Source organism: Chrysoperla carnea, chromosome 1 (genome assembly GCF_905475395.1).
Source record: "Chrysoperla carnea chromosome 1, inChrCarn1.1, whole genome shotgun sequence".
Lineage (NCBI taxonomy): Eukaryota > Metazoa > Arthropoda > Insecta > Neuroptera > Chrysopidae > Chrysoperla > Chrysoperla carnea.
Window position 1 is genome coordinate 46,107,304 of NC_058337.1, and position 27,745 is coordinate 46,135,048.

At 28.4% G+C, this 27,745-nt stretch overlaps 1 protein-coding gene across 1 annotated transcript in view; it reads left to right on the forward strand.

Moving 5' to 3' along the window:
- LOC123305283 (neural-cadherin-like) overlaps nucleotides 1–27,745 on the forward strand; it is a 573,352-nt gene that overhangs the window by 342,514 nt on the left and 203,093 nt on the right. The gene's annotated exons all lie outside the window — the stretch shown is intronic.

Genomic DNA, 27,745 nt, shown 5'->3' on the forward strand with positions numbered 1-27,745 from the left:
AAAATGTATATATGCGAGAAATTCATTTCAAACTCGCTGGTTCTAAAATTCATTGCAGTTTTTACCGTCTTAATAATATTTGATTACTTGAAAAAAGAAAATATAAATCAACAAATTAAAGCTATAAATGAATATCTGTCTTTTAATCCATGCGATCTAAAAAGTATTCAATATTCAATGTCAGGAAAAATCATATCACCAGCGATATTTAATTTATATTACATACCATAAAATATGTGCTCCCAACAATGTCCGTATTATACTTTTGTCATCCTACTTCTTTACCTCATTACAAAAAATTCGTAGCTCAGGACCGGCGATAGTTATGCGAATTCCATCCAGGTTTTAAGAGACAGTTTTCTTAAAGTCGAATATTGCTTTTTTAATTTTTCAAGAATTTTTATTTCGAAAACTAAGCGTATAGATAAAAAAATCACAAGAGTACTTTGCTTAAAACCGATCAAAAAATATAAAAATATTTTTTATTTAGAACACTCACCCCTTGTTTATCTGTCTATTTTATCATTAACGAACTTTACTTTTCAAATACCAAAACCCTTCTTGAAACCAAATTCTATTCAAATGGAAATCACATCTGGCAAGCTCCTTTGGAAATTTTATTTTAAATAGGGCCACATGCCCCCCCCCCCCGAATGGGTGTGTGCACTATTAAACATGTCCTTCTGATCCTATCTGATCCAAACTAGCCTTAATTGATAAAAATTTCTAAAATTTGATTAAAAAGCAAGCAAGTATACAATGCCACTTTATATACTTATTTGAACATGTTATTAATATGATTATACATAAGTAAGACCAGGCATGGCATACCATGGGCATGGAAGTTTTCTTTATTGATGTACGTCAAAAAGTTTTACAACCACGTAAACTGTAATATTTGAACATTGTAAAGTATGTGTATAAATGTGCTTTGAAGAAAACACAAACTTTTTTAACTCACTTTACAATTTTTTTTGTTCAAGTGTAGTAAGACACTCACCCTTCACACTTTTGTGTCAAAAAAAACTTTGGTTTCTTATGACTGGTGTGCGATGGTGTGTGGTTTAGTTGGCCCATCCATGGTTGATACATAAGCAAGCGCCTCTTGTTTATATGATGATGACTACTGTGAAGATACTTTGCGTATTTTCTGTATTAAAGTATTATACATATTTATTGAAAGTATAAATTTCTTTTTCAAAGTTTTTCTTATTTTTTTGTTGTTGTTCTTAAGTATGATATTTAAAAAAGATTATACAATTTTTTTATAACAGTATTTGATGTACTTATCTTCACCTACCATTTTTAAATTTATGTAGACAAGTATTGGATTTAAAAAAGGAAAAAAGTAGTCTTCGATTTATCTAAAGAAGCTGTTAATCTAGTTCGAAGAGTAAAAGCCCAAAAAAAATCAGGACAAGGTTTCGGGCAACCATAGAAAAAGTCAGTGCGGCATTTTGCCGATAAATTTTCTAAAGCCTTTGCCGCTAAATACATTTTAGCGGCTAGTTTCTAAATTTTCCCTTGTATCTCGCTTCAACTGAGGTTAGTTTCTGTACAATATAAAATCATGCCAGTATCACTTTGTGCGTTCTCTTTTCTTAATGTGAACACTGAAAGTTCCAAATAATAATAATATATAGGAATCTGAAGGTTTGTAATCTATGTTTCAATCGATCACGTAGGTAACTTTTGTCGTTATTAACGATTTAATATTTTTCGAAAACTTTGTGATCTTTATGAACCTTAATCGCTTAGAAGATTAAAAAACCATATACGATTCACAGGACGTCATATATACTCAAACACAACGAAAGTGCTGATTTTTAGAGACACTTTTTGATCGAATCTCCTTATGAATCTGATACAATAAACATAATTAAAATTAATGAACAATTCAAGAATATTTAAAAGTTAACTAATCGTTTTTGATAAATAATAAATAACAAAAATAATAATTTAAAAAAAAAAAAAAAAAAAAAAAAAAAAAAAAAACAGTTTAATATTTATGTTCTCAATACCGAGCACTCCGTCAACAATGTGAACTGTGAGGAGGCTTAAGTCGCATCCTGGGAAACAACGCCCACATTCTGTGGTGTTGTGAATAACTGAATAACTGTGATATTGAAATACTTTCCTGGTGATAATAACTTACCTGTTGCGTTCTAACCGTGCCGTTTTATCTTAGAATTTGTCTATTTTTTATTATTTTATTTCATATACTTACCTGAGTTATTACTCATCTGCTTTTTATTATTGTGTTGTTTATCTAATCGAGTATTTTATAATGATGTTCATGAATTTTTACCTTCAACCGTATGTTTATATGGTCTAAACTGGTTATAATGACATAATGATGAAATTGAAGAGTCCCAACTGAAAGAAATAACGGTTATAACGACCTCAACAATAAAAAAAATATCAACATATATACATTTTTTATACATACTTTCACTTTAAAATAAAAATGCAAATATCGTTTATAACGACCATAATTGTTGGTCGTTTAATATAATTACTACAGAATTTGACTGTATAACTTGTTTTTTTATAGTTTTGGATAAGGAATAAAATTTGTTTCCAACCACATTTCAGTATAATGATGTTTTTATAAAAACATTTTTCTGTATAATACAGCTACCAAAGTTACTATTTAATTATTGAGCATTATTGAGCAATTGCTTTTTATTATTGACATTCACCAAAATGTTACACCATTCAAGTTGACATAAGTCAGACAATTTAATCATATACCTATTGATACAAAAAATATCCATAACATGTATAATAGACTCGACTGATGACATTGATATCGTTTTAAATGTACTTATAACGCGTTAACAAAACGCCCCTTACAAAATTATATTCAAATATGTTATAATCCCATGTGTCAATAAATTTTTGATCGTATGATAAATATACTTACAAGCCCAAATAAATACATGTTCATGCTTGTTATTACTTAAAGGTATGTACTGTACTGTATAGGGCGGACATAGAAGTGTGCGATTTTAAGAACGCTTTAAAAGAAAATGACTTAAATATTTTCCAAAATAGTTTGTAGACGCTTTAAATTACATAAATATGCATTTAAGAAAACAAAATATTGACGAAAATTAATTGTGTTTTTTGGAAATCACGTTTTTCTTGCCTTTCTTTTAGTAACAACAAAGTGTTGTCAACGCTAGTCTTACAATATGCATTTTCATCTTGAATTTTACCCCTGTAAAAGCATTTTATCAAAAACAATATTGAAAGAGTGACAAGTTGCTGAAATTCCAATGGGAATGCCTAGGGCTTGTGGTAGCTTTTAAACTCACCCGAAAACATGTCTATGTGAAGGCGAACATAATCTAATTGGAATTAAGACTTACAATTAAACTATATTTACTAAATTTTTTTCACTCCAATTAATTTTCTTAAATGCCTTTATGTGTGGTTTGGGGTAGTAAAAAGATAGTTTGGAAAATTTAATAGGATTTCCTTTTACAGCGTTTTCAAAATCGCACACTTCTATGTCCTACCCTATATATATTTGAAATATAAAATGCTAATAACATTATTGACATTATTGACATAATATAGTATGTACCTATCAATATCGAAAAATTCCCGATACGATGACATGATACGATATCGTTATTTTTCAACGTGGAATGTATCGCATTTGTGATGTATATACTTATAGACTGTATAATATTATTCCATCCATTTATCCCATCTGTTTACAATGAAAGCCATTTATAATGTCCTATTTCTAAGAAATTTCCTGTGTACATCGTATAAAATATATAACAAATATGTTTTGAGGAGATATAAATATAAAAGAAAATAATTTTTTTAAGCCAATTTAACTTTTTCAGGGATATCATATCCTTAAATTTTTTATAATTAAAGGTTTTGTTTTTATTATTTTTATTTTTAATCTCAAAATATTTCTATTGGAATTTCCATATTCTTTAAATTTCGCAATACTGTGTTTAGGGACCAGCCATTAAATACGTTACACGTGAAGGGAGAGAGTGAGAATTAATGAAATGTTACATTGTTTGACATTAAATTGGTGTGATGTAAATTAGTGATGGCCTCTTATTCGCTTTTCTATAATAAATTCATTGATGTCTGAATGTAAGCATATGTGTGTGCACGTTGGGCGACATTTTGAAATTTCTCGTGAATGAAAGGCCATTGCATATTTGTCCCCACCCTTTCGTAATAGCACCAAGATGTGCTGAATACACTTTTGAAAGCAGTGCATATAAAGTGGGCGTTGAGAAAGAAAAGTTGTTTGAGGAGGAAAAAAATGACTGTCACTGAAACAATAATTTTTCTCGTTTTACGTATGCTTAGATCTTTAAAACTACGCAACGGATTTTGGTTTTTTTAACAGATATAGTGATTCAAGTGGAATGTTTAAATGTATAATACATGCATAATAAAGAAGAGAAACACTGATAATTTTACAGGTTTCTAATGTGATGTCCTAAATAAACACATTTTTGTGTATAAAGACATTCTGTAGAATATTTAGTGTCAGCATTGCACCCGTGCGGAGTTGGGGCGGGTCGCTAGTAATTAATATTGCAGTGTTTTAGGCATTTTTGGAAATTTAATTTTGCCATCTGGAAAGTTGAATGTGTGGACCATAAGCGTTGCATTTACCTTATTTTATCATTTCTCCATTTACCTATAATGTTATCATAGTTTGTTTGGGTATATTCTACGTTTTCTCAAATATTCATGTCATACAAAATTACAATAATTGGAAATAATATGCTTGATTGATTGGTTTATAATAATGAATTAGTTAATAAGATCTCTGTTCGATAGTACGATATGACGGCTTAACTAAAAGGTTATAATATTTTTGATGAAGACGTTTATTTGAAGATGTTTTACATAACTTGAACTGTACAGGATATTATTACAACGAACGAATAATATCAAACTATATGTACTGTGCATACCTATGAAATATTAGTTCTATTCACTCCACAGCGCTGTATACCTAACGTATATGCATCATATATACTGCATCAAAACATTAACGCGACAACGTTAAGAAGAATGTAAATAAATAAATAAATAAATATAAAAAACACACACACCGCATTTCATATGCAAACAAAAACATATCTTTTTAAATTCATTTTTATGGTCCGTAACATCTAAGAAAGGACCCTGCACAACCGGTACTAAAAATGGGTCTATAATATAATTTTTCAAAAAATTTGAAAAGTGTTAATTCTTGATTTCCAAGGTACTATCCGTAATTGCGACCCAAAAAACCTTCATGAGCTCTTTTTTAAGGCAAAATATCGATTTATTAAATTTTAGAACCGCGACTACTTTTTGGGGTGCTTTGGGGCAGCGGAGGGTTAAACCATACGTATTTGCAAAAAATCCAATTATTAAAATAATTTAATGCTTGCGGTATTTAAAATATCCAACTTTAATTTATTTTTTTCACAGGGAAAGGTAAGTGAGAATAAATGTTCCAGGGGTCTAAGGGATTATTTTAAATTAAATTGCTGCTTGTTTGCAACTTTTCCAGATTTTCCGGCTTATTTACTGCACTACATAGTGACATGTTGTAATGTGCAGCGTTGGCAAATAAGTGTGCGACTTTAAAAACACTGAAAAGAATTTATGATAATTACATAAATAACATAGCTTTTCTTTTCAAGTAAAATAATTTATAAATTGTATTTTAACTAAATTAATAAATTGTATTTTTAACAACTTACCTTGTAAAATTACATAAAATTGCATTCATGAAAAGTTATTAAATATATATGAATTCAAATAAAACTACAATTACATGACCAAAATTCAGACATAAAAATTCTTGGGGGCCAAGCTTATAAAAACATTCCGCAGAATGTGAACCACGTTTTGTTAATTTCGTTCTTTATTAGTGCTTCAAGTGTTGATGATCGGTTATTCTGACACAGCTTCTCACTTCTGATACTTTTTTTCTAGTAGCACTCACAAGAAAAATATCCAAATAATTTATGACTTTATTCAAATAAAAATACTATTTACAATTTAAAAAAATTATTCCTTACCATTCCTACATGCTATTTGAGATTATAAAATGTCCTTTGTCCCACCATGTGTAAAAAAATATGAGTTAAATGGTTAACTATACCATGAACTGACCTTATAGAACTTTCTTAAACCTTCTAGAACTTCTCTTTACAGCATTGGTCTACTTCGATAAACAATACAAAATGCATGACTCCCAAAGACTGCCTGCCTGGCTGAATTTAATAACAATTTTTTCAATGTTCCTAAGTATCTTGGTACCTGTGGTTTATAAAATGCTTTACTGATGTTTTATAGTATAATTTTTTATTCTCTGAACATATATTATAATTATATATATATAGTTTTAACGAGATCGTTTTTAACTATTATAATTTATACCATTTACCTTCTGGTATAAAACGTTTAAACTTCAGTATAAAACTATCTCAAAGAGATTCATGGCACATACTTTTTCAACATAAAAAGTAAGAGGTTTTCTTTCATATTAACAAAAAATAACCTGTTTCAAAATTTCAGAATAAAATAAAATGATTTAAAAAATTGTGTCACGACCACTTCGTGGCACATGTCACCTTCAGACAACCAGTTATTTAAAGCAACTCAAAATTAAATAGCTAAATACTATCATAAGCTATAAGTATTAAAAATTTTCCAAAAACTAAATATGCGTATATATTTTGTCAAATACAATTTGAGGTTAACGACATATAATATAATTATTTTTTCATCTAATATTGTGAATGTACAAACAATGACAGTTTTACAGTCAGTTTTGAATAATGTTGGTAATTTATTAGTTAATAATAATAATAATAATAATAAGGTACATAGCACACACATGGGTATAAGGATTTGTAAACCTTTTATGTAAAGGAGTAAATATTTTATCATTACTATCATACTGAAATTACACTGGGAAAATTTATGTTGCTAATTTTTATAGCAATAAATTCTATATATATAATATTTATTGGTATAAAATGTATGTAATATTTTACAAATAAAGTACTTTTCTGAAAAATCCCTCGTTAACTCGATTGTTTTATTAAGACAGTTACGTATGACAGGTTAAACTTTTCAATAATGCCTTAAACAGAAATAAATAAAATTGGTTCTTGATTTCGATTGATCTCTTATAGTTTAATACAGCAACTCAGCAAACCCACGGGCTACACCTTTACTTCAAAAAGCTGATATTAATTGGTTTTTGAGACCTGAGCTTATTAGGAATTGAATTTGTTTTAAATGTTTTGTTTAAAAAAAACAAAAAAAACTATTTGTTTTTATTGTGTTTATTTAAAGTCGCTCTGACAACCCAGGTCCAAAACACTATTTTTTTTTTCAAAACTTTCCTTCGATACAAGGTGGTTCAAGTTATAACAGCAAGATTTCTTCAAATGATAGATTAGTTAAAAGAATGGCTATTTTACAATACACTTAAAGTTTGAAAACAGTTTTTTCTGGGATTCAGGGTTTGTAATTATTGCTAATAGTTGACGTTAAAGGCCAACTTTTTTTGGTGAAGATAGCTCTCCATGGTCATCATTCAAACGTAGACTGTGAGATCGTGACATAAAACATAATACATTTTTTACAATGATAGAGGACATAAACATATACAGACCCAAGCAACAGTAAAATTTATAAAATAACATTCATTACAAATTATTGCATTTTAAAAATTAACATTTGTTTGTAAATCAAAGAGCAGAATTTTTGATCTGCCAATCATTTGAATAAGAGCCAAAACTGTTTAATACATACTATAAATTAATTGACAGATGGTTATCTCGCCTCCAAACTTTAACTTAACCAATATTAGCTAGTAAAAAAATTATTGTTTTGTTAAAGTTTATACACGAGAAAACCGTCTGCCAGTAAATTTTTAGTGTTTTGAACAGATTTTTAACTCTGAATAAGTTTGTTATGAATGTTATTTTATACATTTTTCTGTTTCTTGTGGCTGTATATATGTTTTCTATCATTGGTAGACTTTAAAAAATGATTATGTTTTCTACCACGAGCAGACAATTTGACGTTGAATCTTAATAAAAATTAAATCATTTGAAAAAACCTTTAAAAGATGGATTTAGGGTTAAATCGTGGGAATAGTGTAAAAATTGACTGGAAATTTTAAAATTAAAACAAAGAGTCTCAGACATTTTTAAGATCGATTACAACCCATGACACGTCCTACGAGCTATAAGATTACTATCGAATATTATTTGCAAACTATGATAATCTTAGCTCAAATAATTTGAATGCTCAAGTCATCCTGAAATACTCCGATGGATCAGTGTTTTCATCCTTTTCATGTGTTTTCATCCTTTCAAATTATGAACAATGATTGGCGCCTATTACTCTTCAAATAGCGAAAAAGCTTTATTATCATATAGAAATCGCTTCGACATTCATGGGCCAATATTTTTTATGTGCATTATATGAATTTTTGTTGAAATTGTGTTAAGATATAATAAAATGAACACCGCAAATAAATCAATGTCCACATTTAAATATCCTTTAATAAATAACGCTATTGTAGTTGCTGATACTAGTTTAACTTTTTTTTTGTAATAAAATAAGCAGTCACACACAATATGCAGAATCCGATAACATAATACATTCATATTCATATAAAAAAAACTTTCAGTGTTGGATATGACCACGTGGCGGATATAGAACTCAGACCAATAACTTTTTAAGATCATGTGTTAATTTTAAAAAAAGACTACAGATAAGACACATTTATGTGTCTCATTTCCTCGATTTTTCCTCGGAAGAGGTTATGTATTTCAGTATTGGCCAAAGTAAGAAAAAATTTACTGGTGAACTTTGTACCGTACATTTGTGGGTGAATTGCGAACCTTAAATCTTTCTAAATATCTCATATTTATCCGGATAGCTACCAAAAAACTATCCACGATATTAATTTGAGTATCTACTATAATTTTCAAAACAGGTTCTGCAAATTGTGAAAAAAATTGATTTAGTTAGAACGTTGATTATTTTTATTGCAAAATGATTAAATCTCATTATTCAAAGAAAATAATTAAGCTTTCAATTTAATAGGAAAGTCCAATAATTTAAGATAGATTGTAGCGTATCTTCATGGCCCAGGTTTTTATTCATCACCGTGTGTTGTATGTTCTCATGGTCGCTAAGGGAGTTTGTCCCATGTTCAACACAATAGTATTATTATTATGATTATTGAAAATAATTTCATAATTGCTGATAAAAAGTATTGGATCGATTAGTTTTTATTTTATTATAGAATTATATTATCGAGGTGTAAATATCATGATAATTATCGCAATAATTATCAATGATTCTATTCTAAAACGGTATGTCAATATTTTTTCAGAGCATATGAGCCTACCATATTTACGAGTTTTTGACTTGACAAAAGTTAGTAAAATCTAATTTCTCAACTTTAATTGTAATACAAATATTCATTTTATCAGCAAAAGTCGCAGAAATTCCAAATTTTCTGTGTCCATCTAATGTCACATGCTAGCCTGAATCGACAAAAAATATGACTAAAATTAGTTGCTAAATATTTTCGTTGTACGGGCCAATCATTCAAATTAATCATTCCGTTACTCAAATTAAATAAAATCCGCCTCAAAAACACTATAGTTATCCAAAAACGTAAATAAAAAATAAAATTATAACTTCTTAAGTGAAAACAATGACTTTCTACCGGAAAGTTAAAAAATTCTCTCGGAACACATATTTTATTCTATTTTCGAATCTTTTTTTATGTTGATATAAATACATGAGACCAAATGTGTGAGTGGGTGTTTTTGTGTATTACATGCTCTTCCAATGACTTCTTGTCCTTGCTCAGCCGTCCATTCTCAAGGGACATAAAGGAATCTTTATTGAAGTATAATAACTCTCTATATACAAGAAGCCTGTTTGATACTTTTTTTTTAAAGAGAGATAATGTGATTGACGGGTAAAAGATTTAAAAAAGGATAATCTGGATATGAGACTATGTATTATGGTTATAAAAAATGTCATGTTTTGTGTAAAATTTATACTTACGATAGAGAAAAGTCTTGTATGTGGGTTTTACTAAATTTTGTAGAGCTGATTTGTTCAAAAGCCTAGAAGGTCCTAGATTTTTTTAAATGAGAAACTGGGTTTCACCAGGCATTGAATAAATAGACGAAAATTAAGAAACACAAGTGAAAAAAAACAGTTGACTGATATATTTGCTTAAATAATATGTATGGACAGTGTTGATGACGCAATCGTTTGTTTTTTGACGTCAAGTAAGTAAAGAAAAATATCTAATCTTAGACATTCATAACTAATATTCCCATATAATATATACTATAAAATTTGCACCTAATTTGCGCCCTCGTGGGTAAGCAATTATTTTTACAAAAAAATGTTTCAAAGAAAAGTTGTTTATTTTTTCATAAGGAACACTTTTTACGTTTACAAGGTGGGTCCTACAGATCCAAGAGCCAATTGACCTTTGTTGCTCATTTACGAACTCGACCTTACTTTTTACGTCAAAAGCATGCTATAAAAATTTCAGCTTGGTATCTCTTTTCGTTTTTGAGTTATCGTGACGACAGACGGACAGACAACAGACAGGCAGAAAACCGGAAATGGACTAATTAGGTGATTTTATGAACACCTATACCAAAATTTTGTTCGTAGCATCAATATTTTAAACATAACAAACTTGGGACTAAACTTAGTATACCTTATATAAAAATGGTATAAAAATACTGTTGAAATGTTTGAATGTATGTATGACTGAATCATTTCAATAAAAGTAGCCATGACTTTCGAATGGCATTCTATAGACCCTTTGAAGATTGAAGTCATCTTATTACTGCCATATTGATTCCTAGGCGTCATCAGTGATATTTCATACTTAAATTATTATTGATCTAAATACGTGGATTTAAAAATTACACCCAAAAAAATCAGTAACTGTTTTTTTTTACTTTCGCTATGAATAGAAAATATTAAACCGTGGTACTATCGGCGAAAGTTTACTACATTCAACTCTTGGATCAATAAATTTTGCTACGTGTCTGATGAAAATTATTCAAAGTGTTAGATATGGTAAGCATGGATTTCTCATTCTATAGAATATTGTAAAATATCCTTTTACTTGTTATTCAAATAAATCATAAAGTAATTCTAGTGATTTTTCTACTACCTATAGCTAAAATTTTCATATTGTTAATTTAGTACTGTTATGTTATATAGACACTATGAATATGATAATTATTTAATTAATATTGAATGAGTGTTATACGAGAGTTTCTATTGTATTTAAGAATTTAACTATTAAGGAAATTATTATTTAAGAGCTATACCACAGTTTCTGCCTATATTAACTTGTAGTTGTATGGTTTATTTAAAGCAAAGTTCCATTCCATTATGTAATGTTGGTAGAACGTAATTTTCTTAGTTATTATTTAAAATTCATGAGCTTAACGAATTATTTGAAGATATATTTCAGGAAATTATCAGCTTAGTAGAGATGTGAAATAACTGAAAAATTTTACTATTAAAATTGAGAGCTGGTAAAACCTTTCTAGCGGGATGTTGTCTCTTTTCATTAAAAAAAAAAAACATTTATAATGTAAGCATGTTTGAAAGTGTTGAAAATGATGTCTTCTACTCATGTTTTTCTAAATTTATTAAAAAAGTATCCTAAGAACTGAAAATAAATGGAAATAAATTGAGTCTGGTGCGAACCTCGAGAGCCACACGAAAAACTTCCCAGTATAATGAAGAGTTATAAAAGGTCTTGTAAACATTTATAGATCATGTTTGGAACATGTTTTGCAGCTTATGCTGGAACGATCATCATCTCCATAGATAAATGATGAGTTTCATCCACTTTTCAGGTTCTGTTTATCGAGTTTTTTCCAATTTTTTTATTACCACTAAACAACGGCTCAACCAATTCCGCTGAAAACTCTTTCAGTTCTTAAATACGCAATTACGCGTTGAATAAGCCCGTGTCACGTGTTAATTGTTAATGTCATAATTGTTTCCCGAGATAATCGAGGCGAAGGAATCCGAACGAACATAGGCACATACGTACACGCACACACACAGATATCACATTGAAAAGGTTTGAATCGAATATTAAGGCCTTGAAACAGAGAAAATATGTAAAACTGGAAATTTTCAAAATTGGCCCTAGACATTAATTTTTTCTGGGAAGTTTATAACATAAAATTAATGTTTCCTAAATTCTTTGCAAACCATAGACTTAACACTAATATTGTCATCAATAAAATTTATAATTCGTAATTTTTATAAACTTATATTTAGTTCTTTGAGCATATTATGAGCTGTATCCCCAAAGCACATGGTTATAGAAGGGGATATTAAAACTTTTAAGCTGAATATATAACAACTTCTAATATTAAAAAGTTCTCTACAATGCGAAAGCTTTTGAAGAAATTGGAGATGTAGTGCAACTAAGAATATTTAAAATCACGCTTGAGCGTGATAAAAAAGAACGTGGTTAATTAATCACACATAATAACCTAAAAAGTGATTGTTTTATTGGCAATTAAACGTGTAATATGCTAACCATTATTGTCGTGTCTTTGCAAAAACTTGTGTATGGGAAAATATAATCACCCCTATAAATTATGTCTAACAAATCATCATTTGTTATTCTGTGCCAGGCACATCACATACGTACTTCATGTAGCACATTTGTCTTAGTTAGTTTCACATGTAGGTAGGTGCCTTTATATATTTATTGTATTTATTGAGGTATATTTTATTATGAACCATATTGTAAATAAGTGTGTGTACATAAAACATAATATTAAAAGATGATAATAATATATTTGAGAGTTTGTTGTAAGAGACAACGTTTGCTTGTTATAACAATTTGTTTCACTTGAATTAACCAACCACATACATAACATTGAATACATACTACACTACACTATACGATATTATATAGCATATAATACCTTAATACAAAAACTATAAACCTAGGACAGTATTCGTAAACGATTCTTCAGTAGTGACTTAAAAATTCTTAATATTCTTCATATACATATTGTCCGAACAAATTATTATTAACCCCCGAACTAAAAAAAGGGGTGTTATAAGTTTGACCGCTATATGTGTGTGTCTGTCTGTGGCATCGTAGTGCCTAAACGGATGAACCGATTTTTAATTTTTTTAGTTTCATTTGAAAAAAACCAAAAAAATGGCGAAGATCTTCAAAATCGGTCAACTCAAATATTTCAATTTCAATTAAATTATTTCCAAAAATTGGTCCCAAAAAATGATAGCTCTCTAGGTATCTTTTTCATCTTATCTGATGTCCTTGACCATCACTTTGACATTGACTTAAGAAGTGTTATAAGTTTAAAGTGTTTATCTGTGCATCTGTGTGTTTCTCAGTGGAATCGTTTCCCCTCGATCAAACGGTCGAACCAACTTGACTGAGAACATTTTATAGCTAAGTTTACCTAAAATCGGTTTACAAGAAAATAAATCGTATTTGTCGGGGGTTTTTTAAATTTTGTTAAAATTTGTTTATTCCATACAATAGAGAAGTGGGTTATAAGTTAAAAGCGTATTTTTAAGTAAGGTTTAATTGAAATGGTATAAACCTATCTACGATATTCGCCAAATTTACGAGGACGTGATTGATTGGTTCCAAAATGTTTTCTTGTTCCAAAACGTATCGTTAGAATGAAAATAAAGATTTATTTTCTCTATATTCATTTAAATTTCACGTTCTTAATATTTTGTAGAAACAAAAACTGCAACTCTAACTAAACAAATTTAATTTAATGACAGTCAGCCTGGTCTCATTGCTTTACCCGACAACAGTGAATGTTGGCGGTTAATTTGGAGCAGTATATTTTTAACACGATACAATAATTTAATTATTTGATTATCCAGGAATTTCAGGATATTATCAGAATTTTCAGGAATAACGATTTCCATATCTAAAAATATATGCATTTATTTGCGCTACCACCATATTTATAGTGAATTTTTAATAAATAATTGTCTAAAAAACTAAAAAACACAAAATAACCAATAGTTTAGAATAGCTAAAATACACGATTTTGTAACTAGCTGAACTAAAAGGTAGAAAATATATTTTATTTATTTCATGATATTTTATAATGACTTTACTTTTACCAATATCTGTCTATAAAATATTTACAATAATTGAAATTAAGCACTCCACGCTTTTTTACGATAAAATGATTTTTTTGAATTTAAAGAAACTTTTCTACCGTTTAGTTTAGCTTGTTAAAAAAGCGCGTCTTTTAGTTTGTTTAAACTATTATTTTTATATATGAGACTCACGTTACATTCACAATACTTACCACAATGATTCTATGATTCTAGAATAGTAAAATAGAATGGATTATATGAGAGCTTATTGAGTTGATTAGTTGTAGGCTTAAGTCGGCTTTTGATTAAAATAATGCCCATATACATCTGCATTGCGCAAAGAAAAAGTTTGAAGAGAAAAAAATCATTTTTTTCTTGCAAAGTAACTCAACAAGAGTCTTAGTAATTAACCATTCGATTATTTATAACTTTCAAGTGTCAGCTGTTAAGGTTTGTAACCTCCAAACTCTAGGAATGCAATGTGGAATTTTAGCACGTATTGACACTTGTCTGAGTATCGTCTGTTACAAGCGTGCCTCTATGTATAGTTTCCATAAAATAATAAAGATTATATTATACATCCAAGAACTCAAACCGTTGGTGTCGATGTAATGTCGATCAATAATAATATAACTATCAATACACATAGAATATATGCTCATCACAAAGATTACTTTATATAAAATTAAATGGATATGTATAGTCTTTTGAACGCTACGCTGCACTGAAGCAAGAAAATAATATTGAATGAGCTGGTGGAGAATGCACTTCACGGAGTTCTTATAGATATAATATACAATTCAAGTATGTAAATATGAAAATAAAAATTTTTATATTTCGAAAGCATGTGAAATTGTGATATGAAATTCATAAAATTTTGATTCAATTTCATGTAGTTATACCGATTATAATTTGTTTAAAACAAAACATTAAATTTTGTAGCCGTTTATTTACCACTTTCGCTTTTAAATCTTCTAAATTTGCTATCATTCCTTTGCATTTTTTCAAAATAAATCTCCTTCAAGACCTAAAGTAATCCACAGGACCTATAAAATATCTTTATATATTATAAATGCGAAAATAAGCATGTTTGTTTGATTTTTTATTTGGTTGTTTGTTTGTTACGCTTTCACGCTTAAACTAGCAAATGGTTTTTAATGAAACTGTACAGCAACATAGCTGATATATCAGAATAACACATGAACTATAATTTATAAAGATATTTTAAAAAAAAATAAATATTTTGAAATTTAATTTGACATTTGACATTACCATAAATTACAGATTTCTGTAAAAATATTCAATATAAAATATTTCACAGCCATCTTCTCTGATATACTAATATATGAATAATTACTATTATAGATTTAAAAAAAATAGAAAAGCATTCATATATTTTACCTGTGTAAAACAATCCTTACCATTATTTCGAGTGTTATAGAAAGGGTATAAGCGAGAGCAATCTTTATCAATCTTTACTTTTAAACCAGCGAAGCGGGTGGATATGACTCTAGTTATAGAATATATTTTCTTCGATCGATTCAGCGTATTCTGAATCTTAAAAAAAATGGTCTCAAGGGAGGGGGCTGTTAGACACCTTAAATATAAACTTGGCCTTTAGGATCAGGTTAAGGCCTTCAGACTTGTTACCAATAAGAAATAGGCAAACCAAGAACTCAAAAAATAGAAAATATACATTTTGTTCAAAACATTGATAATCGCTTCCCTCTGTTTTAACAGAAATTGAATAAAAAAGCAAACATTCTACCAACGATAGTAGTTTTTTTTTTTTAATTTTAATAAATAGTCAACAATGAATTAGTATAAAATATTTAGTTACACAAGATTTTTAATGAAGTCGTTATTAATCATTAAATATTAATAATAATTAGTTACCAATAGCTCTTGTTTTTATTATTAAATTTTTTATTTTTTTGTAAATAATTGGCCTTGGTTTATTTGTCTATACTATTTTCAATTACACAACTAGTTTCAATTTCTCTTAAATGGAAATTATTTGTCTCTGAATTCTTCGAAAATAAACAATAGTTAATAGTTTAAAAGCGAAATTTATTTACTCCTATAATTATATAAATGTATAATTCTGAGGAAAATTACAGAGAAATCAAAACAAGTTGTGGAACAAAATATCCAATAACGTGGGAAAACTAATTTTGCTAATAGCTTTAAATGCTAAGTTTCTAAAGCTTAAAACGTAATTAATAATTATAAACAATATGTGTGTCTGCTAAATTGTCTACATGTCAAAACATCACTATTAATGTTAAGTTGAGTCAATTATTAAACAAATTTCCATGTAAATGAGATAACTTGAGACAAACATCATCGCGACAATATACTTAAAATATGGCGGTGAACATATTATGTAAGTACACACATTGTGATAAAAATAAATACGTACATAACACTGTTATATAATAAATAAACAACATAGAAAGGAAAAATGTTACAAAATGTAACACCCAAAAATTGGTTTGGAAGTTTTTTTCGTAAAAATATGAAAATTTTTGTGAAATAAAAGAATGGAGTCCTTAAGTATGCATAGCTGTCCTATGCTTGTATGACACGTGCATACACCAGAAGCAATAGATAAATTCGAAGTGTTAAAATTTTGAATTTTGAACGAGTACCTACCTACTTATCTCCTATTTTGAGGAAAATCGAGAAAACTACATGCATGGATTACAGGAGATTTGTTGACAAACATGACCAAATAGATTTTTTTCAAACTTGTAAACATAAATTTATACTATAATTAGCTAATATTATAGCAAATATGACATCAAATATGGCAACTTCTAGACAACATTACATCAAATATGTAATTTGTATTGCATAAAGAAAATGACCTTTGCAGAAATTGCCTATAGTTTAAAAAAAAATCTTTTTGAGCGACTTTAAAAAGAGCGCTGTTTTACCAATTTCTCAGAAACTACTGAACTACTGTACTGTACCAAATAACGAATCATGGAATAAAAAATTAAAAACAAAAAAAAAATGGTTTTTTGCGTTTTACTTGAAAATGTTGAGGCTATGTTAAAAAATGATAAAAATAAAAGTTCTAGATTTTTTTACTGCCTAGAACTTTTATATTTAACTTTTTTTGATAAGACGAGTATTTACGCCGTAAATCGCAAAAAACCGTTTGTCATCCCTTTCAACCCCCACCCCTCTTCACCGGCAAACATTCAGCTGTTGAAGTTTTGACCCAACATTTGTGATCTCTTTTTCGATCCTTTCCCGGTTAATTTGCCCTGTAACGAATTTTTTTCTTTAAAAAAAGTAGTACGCTTACACTATTAGTACCTCTCGACGTTGTATATTTGTCATAGTAAATTTTTGCAGGATCCTGTCTATGTGTTTACTCTGATAAGAACTGGTGAAATATTTGTCTTTAGGAAATAAGCATTATTATTATTATAATTTTACACTAAAGAAAATTTTGTTAAAATGTATACGAAGTGTAAACACTTGATATAAATTATTCTCTTAAGTACTGAGGGTGTACCAAACCACTATCATTTAGTTAGTAATAACACAACACTAACTACAAATGTTATTTATTTTGTACACAATTTGTTTATTAAATAATGTTTGTGGATGTGAATATTATCATTTATATAATATTATACCTACACTTATCTCCTACACCTCCTCTACAATATCTACCTTTCTATGTTTCAAATATGAATTAAATAATTGTTTGTTTGTATAAAAGGGTTTTTCTCTCTAAATATGAGAAAATTTCTGTTCTATGCGCATATAAGTATGATTAATGTTTTTGAGAATTTATACTATATAGTACAATATTCTGCTTACTTTAATGGAAATTAGAATTCATCAAAATCTTTTGTTACTTTTGATTCATTTTCAATAATTTTAGAATAGCAAATACAGCACCTTAGAAATTATTTTCTTCCATTTGCCTAATGGGTATTTTCGAATTGTTTAAAATGTCGTAAATGATATCTCATCTTGATAAAAGATAAAATTTATACATTTCAAGCTTTATTCTGAGTATTTAATATTTCATAGTCTTATCTGATACGAGAGCTGGTAAAGTTTTTGACAGTTTATTTTAAAACATCTGAATTTCGGATTTTCTTATTACATTTAGGTGAGGATGAAGAACGCTTTGCACCTGGTATCGGTTGCGTTAACATACACTGTAAGCACGCTAGAAAAAGGATCAGATTTCTGAATGGCATCTATACATATAGTAGAAAATCGCTTTTCGCGTTTGTCTGTCTCTTTGTTTATCGACCAACTCCTTCGAAACCACGCAACGTATTTTGAAAAAGTTTATACAACTGTGTAGATGTGTTTTGGGAAAAAAAATCCTGCCACTACAGTCTATTGTTCCAAACTCTCGATATTTTTTCGACGTTTTGGAATTTCTGAAGACTGTCTCCTGTGGTACGTGAAAGTATCGATTCACAAGATACTCATTCTCTAAAAAAAAAGAAAAATATAAAATAGGAGAAATTTTCAAAGGATTTTATTATACTGCAATATAAACCGGCTCAGTGGCCATGCGAGTTAAAGTGCCATCGACTTTGTTCGCTTAGCTACTGGTCAATTATAATTATAATGAATGAGCGGTAAATTAATCACATTGTTTTTGACAAGACCTTAGTAACCGATTCCAACCACATCATAAAGGTAATTGTATATATGGATGTAGTTGAAATAAATAAAGACTTAAAGTAATGTTGTGGGCGGTCTCTGTTATAAATGGGTATCTGAAAAACGTAGGTTAAATCCCCTTGTTATTATATTTACTATTATTATTACTGCAATATAATTATAATATTTAATATAAAGGTAAATCAACAATAATTCCAGTCAACAGATAGATGGTCGTCAAGCACTGATGGGTCAAATCTTCCATATGTCAGAAATTCTTAAAAAAACTTAACTATCGTTTCTGGACGATATTCAGAGCATAACATTTCACGTTTAGATGTATTATAAAATTTTTATTAATAAATTAAAAAAGGCTTTGTATATATGTGTATAAAATATTTCACCTGCAGATATGAAATGTAAATTGTAAATTGATTAAAATATATTTAAAAAAATTACGTTTTTATAAACAAATGTTTTTTAAGTGAATACAAAAAAAAATTTAATGAAAATATAATGATATGCCTATGTTTGTTAAATAAATAATAAACCTAATTATTGAAATGCCGAAAGGTCTGTATAGTTAGCGGCTTATAAACTCATTACTAAATAACGAGAATTAATTACTAATTACATTTGTTTGTTTTGTTTAAAACTGTTGACATGTACACAGCTTCAAGTAGATTGTTGAATGCATCACATTAGGAACAGTCAAAGTAATTTCTTGACAGTAACTCGAGTTTTGTGGTTATTTTTTACCTGTGATATTATAAGGAAAGAAGATATTAATGGCAAATAAGAGAAAATTGTCAAGATTTTTCCAAGTGTTGATTTTTTTTGAAAAAAGAATTAATTTAATTGTAAAAAGAAGTTTTAACCCCCTTCAACGATTGCAAACTTTTTGTCATTTTTTGCGTGGTTAATTATTACCAAGGCTTTTTATATCTTGACATAAAAACTAAAATCTTCACCAAGAAAGGATTTTCAAATCAAGATAAATAAAGTAAGAAACGTAAAAAAGATAAAGAACAAAAATAAGAATGGCTTACGGGCTTTTAAAAATTTATTGATTCATCACATGGTACCCAAAAAATAAAAAAGTTTAAAAAAACTCAAAAAATTCCAGGAAAATTTATTTTCAAAGTAAATGGAGTTTACTTTTATTTCAAAGGATTTCAGATTTTGAATAAGATAATATACATTTTTTTGCATAATATTTTGATTAAAATTTCATTCATATTAAAATATATTTTAAAGTTATTTGTATTTTATGTAAAATTAATTAACTATAATGGTTAAATCTTAAACAATGAAATTAAAATAACATTAATTAAAACAAGTCAATTCTAAAACAGTTAATCTAAATTGTTATTTACATACCGGATGTTCATTGGGAAACTTTAATTAAATATACTTTTAAAACAAAATAGAGTACATTCATAGAATAGTTACAATTTCAATTATTATAGATAATTTCAGTTAGTTGTTTAAGATTTCGTAGAGAACGAAATCTTGAAAATAACATATTGAATCAAGAACACAACCAAAAAACGGAGTAGTGCTATCTTCTCACAAAATTATGACCACCTTAGAGTTTATTTTATTATTATTTTAATCAGGCGAGTATTTTAATCGTAATACCTGTTAGAATATATTGTCAATGGTAAATCCCGATTACTGTGTGGGGAAATTACGCTCTTCTTTTTCAAATATTTTCTTTTTGTGAAATCAACGTGCATAGTGGTGCTCCGGTGCATGCACACGGAAAATTTACAAATAAGTGGTAAAAGTGTTTTGAATATCCTTTTTGAGTTTGTTTTTCAATTCTATTACCTGCTAATAATATTTTATCTGTAATAAAGGAAAATGTATTATACTATAATCTTCTTATGAAATAGATAATTAAAAAAAATAAAAAACCCGACTGTTTTAAGTAAAAACTGAAAAGAAAGGATCAAGTCCATTAGTTTATATAGCGAATTTAACATTCAGGGTCCATTAAAACCTAGACTAACTTATATATTTTTTTATTCCACTTTTAATTATCTTTATTTTGATACTCTACTCGATAGTTTGCCTATTTTTGGAACTCTGCACGATATTTGTTTGCTGGCAGAGAGTTAAAACCAAAAAAAAAAAAAAAAACGGCAGAAGACACCAAAAACTGACATCTAGGTTACCTAGGAAACTTAAACTTTTTCAATCGATTCATGTTGCGATGAAATTTGAGAAAATACAAAAATTTTTTTATAACTGTCAATTTATATTTTTGTCAACTGTCAATTTCTTTTATTTAAAAATAAATTGAGTTGTGTAAGTTATCAGTTCAGTTAAAGAAACAGAGTTTTTTTAAAGTACGATGCAATTTTTATGTTATGTTATAATAAATATCCTAATAAAACCAATCTTAATGTTGACTACTAAATCAAAAGTATGTCTTTTTTAAACTTATACTACAATTATTTCATACAGTAAAAACTAAAATTATCTATAAAATTTAATTCTTTAAAGAATCAAACAAGTATTTGACTGCTAAAATTAATACCTGATCTTTTTAGAAAGATATCTTTTAAATAAAAAAAGTGAGCACTGCATTTATAATGTTCTAAGATTCGAATGGAATATAGTTCCTACTGGATGTCCCACGAGACTTCTGTTTTTTTTATAAACGTATTACTATTTCGCGCCAAAAGTCTATCCTTTCTTTCCGCCATTTAACGATACCCTAAGTGTCGAATACCATCGAGCCGTTTGGAAGATACATCGTAATACAGAACACGTCTTGACAGTCTGGTTATAAGAGAAAATGGATTCACAGATTTTAATCTTACCATTTTATTGAAAATTTTTTTTGCGTGATAAAAAGTTTCTTTTCCTACAAGCATGTCTTTAGAGAAAAACATGATAGACTCTGTACACCTAAACCACACGAGATATTCAAGAGGTTTATTTATCATAGATAAAATATGCAGATGAGTACGTACGCTAATAATATTGAGGGTAAAACATGTCAGACAATAAATGATCTCAGTGAACAACTGGTATCATTCTATATAGGAATGTATTGCATGTATTATTATCGTACATTGTTACACCTATGTAATAATGTTAATAAAGATAACGTTTGTTACTTAACGTTAAGTAAATTGATTCATTAGCAATATAGTTGTGTAGTATAATGTAATTTATTACATTTAAATTATAATGCACATTTGTGTATTTATAAAGTTTAGTAAGACAACCTAGAAAGCTATGTTTCTACAGGATAATTCTTCAAATATTTTCCAGCTAATTAATAAAAAATAGGATTGTAATATAAAACAAGTGAAAATTGTTTAATATTGTTTAATTAATTGTTGAAATACCATGTTTAGACAGTGCTGATTACGCAATTGTTTGTTTTTTTACGTCATGTAAGTAAAGAAAAATAGCCACTCTTAGATAGTAACACACACATAATCCCATATAATACATCTTGTTGACAGACAGGCGGGCAGACAACCGAAAGGACTAATAATAATTAGGTGATTTTATTAACAGCTATATCAAAATTTTGTTAGTAACATATTTTAGTAAAAGTTGATTTTTTTGAGAAGAATCAAAATCTGGTACAAAAGATATGTTGTCCATCAACTTGACCATCGTTTAAATAGAATGAAATCCTCGGGAAATAAAACATTTTTTTCATTTTTCCGAAAAAGGCAGTTTTTCTAAATTGCAATCCGTTCTTTTAAAGAATATCTGGAAACTTACAAAAATCATCCTTTATGTATAATGTATATAGTTACACATGGAAGTTATTTTTATGAATATTCTATGTAAATGACTACATAATTGTAGATAGCTAATATATATAGAAATTATCAAACGATATTTTTAATTTACATAGAATGACAATATTCTAAGTGGATTTTGGTTTATATAAAAATTAGTTTGTACTTTTCCGAATTCAACTGACAGTTTTTACGAATAAAAATCGCGTTGCATTATTGCATACTTATGAATTTTATTTTCTAAATTAGTATTTAATTTTGAGAAAAATTGAAAAGTTGTCCTACCAGAAAGTAAAGCGTAAGCCCCACTTTCGACCGCACCTCAAAGATCATAATCTAATTTTGTACGCCTTATGCATGACTTTGCAAAAAGTAAAATGTTTTTTCCTTTTTATTTATTTCCTATTTAGCTCACAAGTCTCCGCCTATTGGTGAAACTTCTGCCAAGGGAAACTTCTTGAAAGAGTTTGAAAATTGAGAAAAACTAATCTGTGCATCTTTTCAACTGAATTCGAATAAGTATTTGAAATTGTTACTGTTTGCTTAGAGAAGCTTATAGGATTATAAATGTTTCAATTACATTTCTCCTATGATATGTTCACTATAAACATTTTACTATATGTTCACTATAAAACTATAAACATTACAATATGAAGGAAACGATTCGACTTATAATCAGCGGAACTGATCCATGGTACATTGTAATGAGATCTATTTTACTCATGATCTTGTCAGTCAGTTTTTATCCATAACCGTTTCATTTTTACAATTAAAAAAAAAAGTTTCTATTGCATATTATTCATTCTACTCCGGTATAAATTTATAATTTTTCACTGTTTTTTCTCGAAAATCACTATAAGAAACGTATAAATGACAATTATGTCCCAACAAGGGCACAACAGCTTATCATGTTTCAAAAACAATATTGATTTAATTTGACATATAGTTACAATGATTATATATTCTACTGTAACTATTTTATAATAACAGTAAAGACAATTGTTTTATGTATGTCAATGTTCAGTTTCTGATGGATTTACCCTTGTTTACAAATCAAAATAATCTCATTCCATTAGGGTTGATGTCACTATAATTAATTGATATCAACTAATCCTAGTTTTAAGATAAGCCAATCTATATAGATTGAGAAATAATATATGGTTTGTTACTGTTAGTATCTGCAAAGTAGAATGGTATAGTTTTTGGTTTTTGGATCCGATAATTAATTTATTTAAAGAAAAATGGGCATTTAACTAATTTTTAAGAGGTAATTTTGCAAATTTTCCATCTCCTAATTGATATCGTCATTTACATCATTTTTCTCAACATTTAAAAAGCTTCTTTTCATTGTAAATATATCATTATTTATTAGTAGGTGGTAAATTGAAAAATTTTATAAACTTTAAACTAGGTAATTCCTAAAATGAATATTCTTCAATATAATTTAAAACAAGACACGTGCAGTGCACATTTTTCACTTTTCTGGAGTATATTAATTGAGGAGCTTAATCTTTTATTATAGAAAACTTACTACGATTTGTGAACAATTATTATTATTATTATCATCGTAATTGCTTCCTATTACTTCCACCAAATATTAAATTTATATTTCGTACTTTCGAAACGTAAACGTACTTACGAAGTCCATAATAATATGAAGCAGATGCTGTTGTAATATAACAAAAACGACTGTCAATAGAATTGCAAATATTTTTAAATAAAACATGAATTATTTTATTTTTTATTTTTTTAATGCAAAAGTAAAGTTTCTGAAAACACACCTGTTATACAGAAGCCCGAATGGCTCACTGTCAATTTATGGAAAAGTGCCGTTACACTAGCTTTTTTTTTTAAATGTGTGCTACCCGTAAATATAAAACCAACTTTTAAAAAAGTCATTAGTTCACTTTAAACAAGTGCACTTGTGACTTGTGGCATTATGGAAACGAACCTTTTTGAATATGTCGGTATTTTGTCATGTGCAGATTAGATTTCTAATTAAACGTCATAATAAACACATAATAATACTTTAAAAGGTTAGAAATTAGATATGTGTAAGCATTATATTTTTTAAATAATACTTTTAACAAATTTTTAACTAACTACATAAGACAAATTATGAACATTATTTTATTATAAATCCGGACATATAATTATTAATAGTTCCCGACAGTTTCGGAGTTGTCTAATTAAAGGATAGTCATCACCGATTGACATCGTCAAAAGGTTCGTTTCCATAATGCCACAAGTCACAAGCGCACTTGTTGAAAGTGAACTTTCTAATAAATTGACAGTGAGCCATTCAAGCTTCTGTACCGTTATCTTAAAAGGAATTTTTCAACTATTTTTGTTAAAATCACAAGCTTGATACAAAAATTCGTTTATGTATCGATGGCATCATGTAACGTATATTCTTATTGCAATGAACTGTAGTAGGACGAATAACAAGTGAATTTATCTATGAAGTTTTGTAAGATTATATTATTTATTATTAGTAACGTAACTGTGCAAACATATTTCATGTTGCAAATTCTTGGTGCATCCATCTTTCAACACATACACTAATACAGGCGCTGGAACCAGTTGATTATGCAAAATTTTCAGTTTTTCGAACAGCAAATTTTCCTATTCAAGCCATAGCAAAATTGTTTATTGAAGCCCTTAAAATATTTGAAAACCATTATTTTTTATTAAGAAATACATTTTTCTCGCACATCTATCGCCTTTTAATTTTAGATGCGCGGTGGGTTACCACTTGATTCAGATTGTTTTAGTTCTAGATTAGCAGTCATTTTTGACAACAAATGTAGTAAATATTGGGCACTATTGTTATTAATTAGTTCCTATAAGGTTATAGATTTTGAAACCTACTTGATCCTAATCATCTCTAATATGTGAAAAATTCAATCCGGTGATTTTTATTTATTATATTCAATTTCATCCAGCGCTTGCACTATACACAATTATTTAAAAATGTAATATAAATTCTCGTAGATGTTGCATTTTTCTAAATATTTTATGAACCATATGTTTTTAACTTGTACGTATAATAGTTAAACGTTTGTATTACAAAAAAAAAAACCTGCACATACGGTATGGTTAGTGCAAAGATATAGCGAGAGTTAAGTATGCATTTTCTTCGTATGATAATAATATGTGACATTAAGTATTCTCCAACTTTTTTTTATGTCATACAAGTGTTAAGCTACGATGGCTTTTTAAACCTTTAAAAAAAATTTGTTTTTCCTTTTACAAGATGTGATAAACATCAAAGATGAAGTAATAATAGTATAGAATTATGTATTAATCTTTCATTTCATTTGAAGCGTCAATCTTGTTAGTGCCATGCTTGCTTTTGGTAATCTACTTAAATTTTTAGGTTCATATTCATTCAGTTGTCTAAAGGTTAGGTAAGGTTAGGTTAGGTTATATTGGCTGTCCACGAAGGATAAACTTAGGCTATTGAGCCCATTGTGATATCATATATGTGTTTTACCACCTTTCCGCTTATAATTTCATTTATCAGCTCCTCTATTATTTTCCGAAGCTGAGTGACCTCCATAATGCATATACCATGTACTACACCAGCTCATCACAACAATTTTTTTTAACTTAATTTTTGTTGTGGCGGCGGGAATTGTACTCGTTTCCCTAGGCATACCGTTAACGGAATTGGTTACGCCATAACCAACTCAGGTACAAAGATTGACTTGTCTGTACAAAGCAAAAATTACTGGATTGAAGTAAAGACGCCTTTGGCATTTGGTTATTTAATTTTGCGTTTTAGAACAAGTAGAACCGACGACGGATTATATTTTTTCTTAAAAAGACTAATACAAAGTTTTCCATATGGGACTGATTTAATGGGACACACTGTATTTAATATATGAACGAAATAGGAAAATATAAACTTAGTTTAACGTCTGCAGCTCTAACGAATACTGGTAATAGAAACAGTATTTTAATAAAGGTGTATCTTAAATCCTTTTATTACTGCATTCCTACCGGTCTTGCGTGTCCGCTGATTGTCTGTCCGTGTAAATTATAATTAAAAAATGAAACGGGATTCCGGGATGAAATTTTCAGGTTCTATATCTAAAAATTAACTTAATAATAACAATAAAATGGGTTCAATATCAGCTCAAAGTTAGCGGGGTCTAAGGCGTTAGTCTTGGACCGTTTGGCTACTTAGACTAAGATTGCGGGTTCGAATGCAGGCAGCGGCAATGTGATCAATAATAATTATTGGAGGCTGTAGAATTGATCACATTGTCGTCCCTTGGATAAGAACGAAGTAACCGATTCCACCTACATCGTAAATGTAATTGTAAATATGAATGTAATTTAATGAATAAAGACTAACAAATAATGACGTGGGTGGCCTCTGTGATAAGGCGTATGTCAGAAAAACGAAGGTGAAACCCCTTTATTATTCATAATTAAAATAGTTAAATACATGCACTAGAATAATTCATACGTATGGCGTATTATATGGACAAAGTTTTTTGGGTCAGTTTATAAATTTAATTATAATAAACAGTTGAAAATTACTACTCATGAATATGCAAAGTACTTAAGCAGTTAACTCTGTTGGTTGTTATTATCCTCACTTTGTATTGTTACATCTGCTGTTGGACAAATAACAATATACATGTTAATATTTATTATATGCATTGAGATAAATATTAAAAATTAATTTTTTTTACTTTCCATGTATTTAAATATTTATTTTTAATTTTCACGACAAATTTTTTATTTCTTCATTATTTATTTTTATTTACATAAATATTTTTAATTAAAATTTTTATTATTTTTTTATTTATTTTATTTAGCCAGGTGGATTCCCTCTATTTGGGCTGTTTCTACACTTTAAATGTGAGTAAGTGAAACCAATGTAAAAAAAAAACTAGTGAAAACAAACAGTTGACTGAGTTAATTGTTGAAATACCATGTATAGACAGTCTTGATTACTCTATCACATTACACATACATACATGCCACACACATATAACTGATATACCCATAAAATACTACAATTTGTGCATAATAGGCGCTCTCACGGGTAAACAGTAATGTTATCGAAAAAATGTTTCAAACAGAAGTTGTTTTTTTTTTTTTGTATAAGAAAC